The sequence below is a fragment of the Apis dorsata genome, unplaced genomic scaffold (assembly GCF_000469605.1).
Source record: "Apis dorsata unplaced genomic scaffold, Apis dorsata 1.3 scaffold_445, whole genome shotgun sequence".
NCBI lineage: Eukaryota > Metazoa > Arthropoda > Insecta > Hymenoptera > Apidae > Apis > Apis dorsata.
Window position 1 is genome coordinate 5,872 of NW_006263693.1, and position 10,384 is coordinate 16,255.

Here is a 10,384-nt window from a genome sequence, read left to right on the forward strand (position 1 = left end):
TATTTTTTTTTTAATTTTTATCACAAAAAATATATTCCACCAAATATACTGCGAAATCTCGATGGTGATAACCACCGGCTCATGTTGGAATAATCGATGGGCTGCATAGTAACAGTAATTTGCAAGATAACATCGCGGTCTCGCGTTGTATTCCTTCCTTGAATGAAATCCACGTTGGCGATACCCCGATCCCTATACCCGGTCCTCCTTCCACATTTGGGTTCTGGAAGCAATGTTGCTAATTACTACATACCATTGAATGCGGCATAACCCGCGACCCATGAATTCCACTAGCCTAGCCGGCTAGTGTACAGTCACGAGAGTCAGTTTTCGCCCGTGTAACTCGTGGAAATTGTGGTTTCCTATGAGCAGAGAACGAACTGATAATATCCTCTTGAACGATGCCGGTCGCTCTGTCTTGCATTCTCCGACATTTTCCAGTTAAAATCCGTGTTCAAGTATGTGCGAACCTAAATTCGTCCGATTCCAACACGGGGCAAATTTTGTTGCCTCGCGCGATATTCCTCTGAATCGACTTTCGTTTCGTTCCAGGCGTTGCACGCCTCGATCATGGCTTATTGAATTCCGTGATTTTACGTGTTATGAAATTATATGATTAAACTGAATAAATTATCTGATTATTAAATGATCATCATGAGAAAAGAAATATGAGTTGAAGACGAAAATTTTATCAGATTTATTATAGAATGAAATTGATCGCAAGAATATAAATTTATGATAATCGAGTTTGTTGTAATTTTGTCGATGATAAATTCACGTCAATGATCCTCAATAGAACAACGCCAAGAATAATTGTTTAATTTCTAATCAATGAAGGATGAAAAAATTAAGTGCGAAAAGTTATCTCTATGATGTACATATCAATTTGGTATTCATATTAATTCAGGTAATAACTAAAAGTTCGCGGCCAGATTCTGAATGATCCTTCCCGGCGAAGAATCAGCACGAGCTGTCGACCAGACAATATGGAATTAATTATAATTAACTGCCATTCACAAAAGTTCCGCGAGCAATTGTGCAGTCTCACCACAGCGTTATAATGAACTTGCAGCTCTCCTATCATTTACATTCTCTTCTACTTGGTCCGAATCTCCGCCTAATTCGTAACGCTGCCTCGTGAAATGTCAAAGAACTTGTTTAAATTAATTAGTATGTTATTCGAGCGAGATATAATTTCGAGGATCCTACTTTTCCTCCACCAAGTGATCCAATTTCACAAATGATTCGATTATTTAAGATTTGAGCAAGCGCTTAAAACATATTTTCAAAGTTTTCAAAGCGAAGGAAGGATCAATAGTAGCGTTTATTATTCTATTATTTATTATTATTATTACTATTTTTGTGTATTTTTTGATTCGATGTTATTTACAAAGATTTGAAACGAGTTGACAATAAGTTTAGAGAAATTCATATCAGAAATTTTCACAATTTCGACATACAACACATTTGATATATATTGCAATATCTGAGATTGCAATACTTCAAGAAGTTCAACTATTGAAGCTTCGAATAGATTTGGTTCGTAGTAAGAACTGATTCGAAGTTGTTTCAGAGATATCCTAGAAAGGGATGAGAGTAGATGCAGAATGAGAACGTCTATGCTTTTTGCGATTGGTCGAATTTTGCATGTATTCTATACAAAGTTGCTGTATTGACTAAGTAGATGTATAGTATAGGGATGTTGCTCACGTTCTTGGGAAACTAGCCTGCAATCCTACGGTACCTCTTTGAAATCTGATGTTCTTGTGGTTTCACGATACCTTAATTGTTATTGTACATATAGGAAATCCTCTGAGTGCTTAGAATTTTAATTGTTATTTAAAGATTTTTGCCTTTTACGAATAATTGAATAAAAAGAAGAATTAATAAATTAAAATAGATTTGATATCGAACACATGTATTCAAATTATTTTTAATCATTTTAAAATCATGGAATATATTTTTGGAAAGCTTTGGTTTATTATTTGCTGTATTTTTATAACAAATTTCATCGAATTAAAAAATTACATAGATTATATCATTCTTATGTTTCAATTATCGTGCACGTAACAATTAAATAATTTATTTAATTCGAAAATTTACAAAAAGTTTGTCAATGTATAAATTTTAAATATGTTTTCCTCAATAATGAGAAGAGACATCAAGTCATTTGCTTTACGTAAAATCGCAAATTATTTCGACAAACTACGACAAACTAATAGAACTGTATTTGTATTTCGCGAACGCTATACACTTATAAAATTTAGACTCAGGGTTGCTTAACACTGCACGTAACCACGAAATATGAAGGACTTCGCTAACTGACCACCAGTCCGCGTTTCTAACACGATTATCCTTGACGTTTTCCGTTGTTCATTTCCGAAATTACTGCCAGCCATCTGGTTCACGTATTTATGATGTTCCGCCTGTGACATTAGCTGTGATGTTCTACTACATTAATCAGCCTCACGCGGGAAAGAAATAGTCGAAAGAAGGAAATTTAATAGCTGGTAACGAAGAAGAGAGCGATACTTCTTTTATTTACTACGTTATTTTTTGATCTCTCCTCTCGAGTTCTCCGTTTTTCGTTCATTCGATAAAAGTTGATTAAAACTTGATTACCTCGTATAATAATTGCGTATGCAGCGCGATGATGAACAATTTTTTCGCGTAACATCCTTTATTTGTTCGCGTTATTGAAATATCCAGTGTGTTACCAGTAGATCATCCTTATAAAATATTTTATAAATGTTAGTTTTTTTCTTTCATTGTACACATTCTTCAAGCGGAGAATGAATTCTTTGTTAAATTTGTAGAGAAGAACTTTTCATTAAATTTTGCACAACGGAGATTTTAATATTTATCGGAATGAGAATGCAATAATACGAGGCAATAATATGAAAAGCTTTTCAAAGGAACGGATAATAAAGAAATTCAACTTTCACGGAATATTTTTATCATGTTTCGATAAGTAGCACGTTGAAATTGTTAACGATGACCGGGCCCCTACCTTTGCCTTTCCTTGCCAACTTTTTCTTCAAAACTCTCAATCTTCTACAATCAGAAAACTTTAGAATATCGTGAGATTGAAACAACTTAGGAACCGTAGGAAGAAACGTAAACGGTATTCAGGCTGAAAGAATCCGCGTTAACTTTTTTTTTCTCGCTATTTAAACGAGAAAAAATTACTTCAAACAATGTGTTCGAACATTAATTATTTATCATCTTTTACATAATATAATATAGAAATATATCTAGCAATTTTAACTAATTTTAATTAATTGATTTACTCGGAATTTTTTTCATCAAATAAAGATCCAATGCGTTTAATTATTTTAATAGATTTTAACACAAATGAAATTTTGATATCTCATGTAAGAAAAAACTAGAAATTTCGTTATCAAAATCCGCTTAGAAAATCATTTAAGTCTTTTTTTGTTTCATCCTGATATCTCAATCGGTTGGCGAGATACAAAGGATCAAAGTCGATAGAGTTTAAGACGGTGCAAAAATTATGATTCCGCGACTTAATGACCCATATATACTTTTCCAGGAAATACGTACGTTCTCCCAGGAATAGTAAAAACTGTTTACTCACGTTTACCACTGACCTGTCTCACTTGTCCGGAGCTTGGGATTGGTCAGTGACGAGGAGCGAGTGAAAGGTCCGAGTAAGCGACAAGAACGAAAATAGAAAATTATCCTTTCCTTCAGATGACGATATCTCGGGAACCGGAAGTCGTATCGGAATAAATGAAAAGTCGTTTTAAAGGCAAAGGATCAGCGCTTCTAATGATTTTTCACTTATCGATAGGAAATTATTATCTTCGAAGTTATAACGGTTTAAAGTTTTCGTAATTTTAATAAGGTTCGATTTAACGTTGCAAATGGAATCGCATAAAATTGGAAGTATCTTGTATATACGTTTTTTAGTATCTCATTCTCAGGTTCGTTTGAACCTCCTCTAAGGAAAAGAAGAACCTCTTGCAGCGGTCTAGGTTGTTTTCAAGCGTTATACAATCATTCCCGTGCTATTTCAGGAAAGGATTATGCGAATTTCCCCTCCCCCCCCCTCCGATCACGGAATTCCCAAACGCGGGAGGGATCGACTTCCCCCACCCCCCCAACGACCCCCCCCCCCCCCCGCACTCCCCCAACCCCGGGGCGGGCCACCCTACCCCTCCCCCCCCCGCCTCCCCCCCCCCCCCCTCCGATCACGGAATTCCCAAACGCGGGAGGGATCGACTTTAGCTATTCTCCGAACGACTCCTTCTCCCGTCGATTCTTTAGAAGTTCGACGTTTGTCTCGCCCCTCGTTCCTTTTTCTTTCGACTCTCTGTCCGTACCTTTTTTCCGTTCTCCCCTTCGAGACGTCCAGACGAACTCTTGAAATTTCCGGAGTTTCCCGAACGGGGAAGAGCAGGTTCCGCACTCCTAATTCCGCCGAATTAAACTCGTCTTTCGATGCCGAATTTCGTTCTAATTGCGACTGCGGTTCACTACGAATAACGCGAAAACCAACTCTGACGTATGATGTTTTTAGAACGTCAAATGTTGGAAGTTTTTAAGATTTGAATGGTTTTAGGAGAATTAATTTTTATTGATAAGTATACTTTTCTTCGAAAAATTAGAAATGTTTATTGCAGTGTATTTGTTGAGAAAGATAACAATGTTGGATGTATTTTTTTTGGGAAGATTTAGAATATCGAATGATTTTGTACTTTTTGAGAAAATTAAATTACGATAACGTTGTTATTAAATATATTTACAATAAAAAATAAAGTATACAGAAATAACTTTCTTTCTATAAAATTTTTACACTATTATTCAATTATGATAATAAATATATCATATACGTATTAATATAATTGAAACAACTCGACGTAACTAAAATATTGTAAATTTTGTAATTATATCTTTAAATTCAAAGTAATATCAAGAGAGACAATATGTCATATATGACAATATGTATACAAAGTCTAAAATAAATAAATTTTATTGCGAGCATTAATCACACATATCATCTCTAATTTGATAAAAATATGGCTTTGCAGAAAATACCGGTACTCACCGAGCTCGACTATTTATTCGGGATTAAAAGTAAACTTTGAGCTCTCGTCGACATTTGGGGGATTTAAAATTCGTGATAATATCATTTCGACTCGAGACCACCGATCTGTCACATGAACGCAAAGATAAAACTGTTGACTGTTTTACAAAATAAGATAAACGATAAAAAATCTTGTAAATAAAAAATTCCTGACCAGTGCAACAAATACTTATGATTCATTACGATTAATCAAATATTTAAGATCTGAAAAAGAATTAAAGATAAGATAAAAATTGAACGTTCCTTTAAAACAATTTGCTCAGCTAAGCCAAACAGTAAACTTTTTCAAAAGAAGATTTATTTTCTTCACACGAATCACTTATAAAACCTTATAAAAAGCTTCGTTTCGTTTCACAAAATCACCACGTCAAATCAAATAAGAAGATAGAATAAAATCTCATAAGAAGCTTCATTCGCCAACAACTCAGTCTTATGACGTTCTCCGTTCGCACAATTAATCCAAACAACGGCGCACCCAATTAGAAGATAGCGCGTTAAGGGGCGTAATTAACCATTTGGTCGGCTAATTACGGCGCAACGTATGTAGGTAGCCAGATATGGACACACGAGGGGTAAAAATGTTCGGTCGAAGCAACGCAAGGTTTCGAGGAGGGGCCGTGTATCGCGGATGTGGCACACGGTGTGGGTGGGCCTGTGTGCGAAATAATAGGGTAATTGTTATGCCACGGCACGGGTAAGTGGAGGATCAGAGCCACGTCTACCCGATAAGACACGACCCCTGGGAATACTTAACGAACTTAACTTTCCGGATCGTATGGGCATCTGCTTTTCGAAAGCATGGCCCTCACCGTTTTACTGGGCTTTCACTTCGAGCGAAGGATGTCGTTCTCGAAGATAATCTTTAATAAACAAAGAGGATCTCGACGCGCAGTTTCGCGGTGCATAGACGTTGGATGTCAGATTGGCGAAAAGATTTTAAGATTTCTTTTCACGTAAAATTTGGAAATTTATTAATTCGTCTCGAAAATAATAAAAGTATGATCGAGTTATTGTAACGTATGTTTAAATGTGTATTGCATTGGTCTACGTTTTTTAAAATTACTCCTAAGATTAAAGTGAAAAATATATATGGACAAATTTTTAAGAAAAATTAATGACAAGTAGGAGGAGTTCTTTTCATCGATTACAATTATTATTCTCTAATTATTTCGTCGATAATTATTTTTAATATTTAGAAAAAGTTTAGGATATAATTTGTATTTATAAAAGTATTGTTTTTTTTTATAATATTAAACTCGAATTTATTGATAATATTTTAAAAGAAATTTCTTTCTTTACACGCAATTCGTGATATTTTAGAGTTAATTAGATTTATGTTTGTAAAGTAATTAGATTTGTGTTTGTAGAGATTACAAACTGTTAGCGGAGATTATTTGGAATATTAATTACGGAACAAGTTCTAACAAGCTCTTGAAGTGAAAATTAAGAAATTTCTTTCATCCGGAGGGATTATCCACGGATCCAAAGACAGTTGATGGATTCGCTGTAGTTCGTCTCCAATAAAAGCGCGAGCTTAATCAGAGTTCTGATAAGACTCTTTGCAGAATAATAGAAAATTCTTATTACGCCGCTTCAAAATTCGTGGTAATATTGTGTTATGAAACAATACTTTGTGATGTAAATTTTTAAGATACAATAGATTAAGGTTTTTTTATTAAATATTTTTCTATTACTACTATGCAATATTTTAATGAACAGCTACAATTTTATATATTAACTGATGATAATACAATTTTGTTAAAAATTAAATCTTGCTTATAGTTATCATAATTAATGTCAATGATAAAATTATATAATTATATTTTTTTTCATTTGTTTATATTAATACTTACTTTGATATTAACATTTTGTTTTTTTGTTGCAGGTAAGCTGTCACTACATCAGGCCAGTGCATCAAGCATTTACATTTTTAAAGCGAAAGTCACACCTACTTCTACTAATCTTAAGGTATGCTTTTATAATTATTATTCACATTGTCGTTTTAAAAGTTTTTAAATTTATTAAAAAGATTATTATTAATTCATTTGCGAACAGTGATAAATTTAAATTAATATTCAATTGATTCATTTATACCATTTTCTGTTTTTATTTTTAATTGAGAAATTTTGTATCTTCTCAAAATAAATAATAATTCGTTAGAGATATCATTTAATCATTGCAGCAATGTAAACTTTAAAATGGTATAAATTATTATCTTTTAAATCGTACTATTGTATGTTGATATTCTAATATTAGATAATATTTACATAGCAAATTTGTTTTGATTTCGTAGATGGAGAAGGTAAATGATAATTTTCGTTCAATGTTTGTGTATATATTGTGCTTCGATAGAAGCTCGACATCAATCTTGCTAGGGAAATCATTTTCGTTATAGCTCTCACCGATGAGGCCTGCTAAATTGTGAATACGACGCATATTCAAAATGTGGACTAGCATCCATGACATCAATCTTCCTAAGATAATTATTTTTGGCATTTAGGTGTTATCAGTAAGTATGAACAACGTAAGTAAATATAAGATATCTACGTAGAGATTTTTTACTAAATTTTTACATCATATATAATTTTTACATATATCTTTTACAAATTTGTACGTATAAATTGCATTCTATTCCTTTTTCTTCAATATTTAAAAATTTTCATAGAAGAAAATTATCACAGAAGAAGTTATAGAACATTGAATTCATATTATAATTTTAATATTTCTTTCTTTCTTTAATTTTTATTATCCTACTTTAAATATATTTCATTGAGTCAATAACAAATTCCTTTCCTTGGCTCTATAAAACGTAATTTTTTGAACGAATAATAAGAAAGTTAGATAGGCGAAAAGAAAAAAATTACAGTGGTGTCGAGGTTCAGAAATTTTCTTTTATTCTTAGAGAAGCAGTTTCAAACAACGAATCAAATGTTCGCGAGTAATTTGCGCTTCATTTCCTGTTTTCTATACTTAAGAGAGGGGGTAACAGCGTGCACTGCCAAAGCAAAATAGTTCCTTGGCAAATTGAAACAGGCACTACCTTGCCGAAAACACTGGGTACACAAGCTGTATTTACTATTCGTAGCTTACCAAGTCTCGAATAAACACGCAAGTCTATTTCGACTTGCAGATTTGCACGGTCTCGATGGCAATCAATTACCTGTCAGCTGGTAAACGAAAAATCTTCTTCTTTACACGAATTCTTCACATAACAGACGTAACTATCTGCCATAATATGTTACAACTGTTTAAATTAAGAAAAAAATAAAAATAAAAATTATACCTCGATATCAGTTCGATTTTAATCGAGGTTGAATTCTTTGTGATCATGTTCGCCAATTTACGTATACGCTTCGGATCGAGAAATTATCGAAAATCGTAAAAGAAATTGGTGGCAAAAATATTTCGAAATTTATAAAGTCACTTGCATACGAGGGGAGGGGAGGGAGGGAGGAGGTTATTTATATTCGAAGCCCTTAAATTCAGTTCTATAGGAGAATACGTTTCGAAACACGAAACGGGCGAAATACATATGTTCTCCCGGCCGACATTGGACGGGGCCGGCCTATAATTTAATTGGAATTTAATTTAATTGGAATTTAATTTAATTGAAATCGCTCGTGTGCGGCCGGCAAAATGGTCTCGCGTATAAAATACACGGTACGAGCCGTTGAAAGTATCCGACGAAATTTTTGCGAATGTCACACGCGGGGAACGTAACGCCGTGATTTTCATGAATTTTCCATATCGCGGTGCTTCCGCGCAATCACTGATATTATGGCAGGTGATATCCATTGTATAACAACCGTTGTACATCGGTGTGAATATTTCCTTTCCCTGTCTGCCCGCGTTTCTCTTTTTTCCCCCCTTCGCATCTCGTTCCTCCCCTCTTTTTCCTCCATTAAATTTATATCGTGTAAAAATATATAGAGTTTTTATTCTCATTGAATTGAAGCGTCTATCATTCGCGTATATTCTTATCCTCGTTTTATCTCACGATAGTGTTAATTCGTAATTTGTGAAGTTTGATCTTTTTTATTGCTTTTTATAAATCTCTGTAAATTTTATCGTTTCGATGATGAGATCATAATGGAAATTTGTTACACACATATATATATATATATATAGAACAATTTAATTCAAAGTAATCATGTACTAGATCATCAATCACGATTAAAATATTCTTTTCTAACTTGAAAGATATCGAGAAATAAATTGCAATAAAAGAAATAAATAATCCACACGTTGAACATCAGTGAAAATATTCGATAAATCATCATATTCGTGATCCAGGATTGATATCACTCGTTATCAAATTTTCTTTTCTCTTTTCAGAAAAAAAAAACAATTAAATAAATATTCGATCGTTACGCAATTAAATGTTGAAATATTCAGTTTATATCAAGTCTTAACAAGCCCCGGTCATTAGGAATTTGCGTAACGAAGCGAGAAGTAGGGAACCTCGAGACACACGTAAGGCGCAACTTGCCCGAGGATCTCTGGGTAAAAATGCAAATCTATTTCTGCGTCCGTCAGTTTACTTTGCTCGGTCACGAGTAATTGCCCAACGTCCACAGCCTACGGGCTTTCCTCCGGAAGATGCAATTCCCGGAGTTTAAACCCGACCAACTATTTCATTCTCCTTTCCCTCTCCGTCCGTCTTCCTCGCTCCTCCAGCCAGCAATAACAGTAATCAGGATACAGGATTAAAAGGAATGAGAGACTGGTGTCCCGGATGAATTGAAATTTTCCGGAGAGGGAGAAAAAAAAAAAGAAAGAAGAAAAAAAAATAAAGCTTGGAAATGAATTAGCACGAACCAGCCATCTTTGTTTTTCTTTTCGTTTGTTGTTTGGCCAAGATTTATCATTTATTGTCGACGGATCGGTGTTGAAAAATTGAATGATATATTTTCATAAAAATGTCATATAAGTAAAAATTGGAAGCAACAAGTACGTCCTTTTATCTCCTTTCGAACGAAATTTTTATCTTTTTATGCGTGACTTTTCTGTTGACCTGTTAAAACGATGATTTCTTCTCGGTAATTTGAAAATTTATTTCGTATAATATGCCCGTTATTGGAGAATAATAATCAGATCGATAAGCTGAAAGAAATTTAAAATTATTCGTGCGATACTTTCAAAGTTTCAAAATGAAAAATAAATATTTTATCAAGTTTCATTCGAATACTATCGCTTTCTACGCCGTGACCATTCCACTTTTACGTGTATACACGTTAACAGAGACGCTCTCTCGATCCCTGAATGGAATTCAGA

At 33.9% G+C, this 10,384-nt stretch overlaps 1 long non-coding RNA gene across 1 annotated transcript; it reads right to left on the reverse strand.

The window, feature by feature from the left end:
* Positions 1-2: 2 nt before the first annotated feature.
* LOC116186132 lies at positions 3-4,527 on the reverse strand. Its single transcript, XR_004151078.1, has 2 exons — positions 4,347-4,527; positions 3-223 (listed from the first exon to the last, which is right to left on the reverse strand). It is a non-coding gene; the product is annotated as an uncharacterized LOC116186132 (long non-coding RNA).
* Between the last annotated feature and the right edge of the window lie 5,857 nt (positions 4,528-10,384).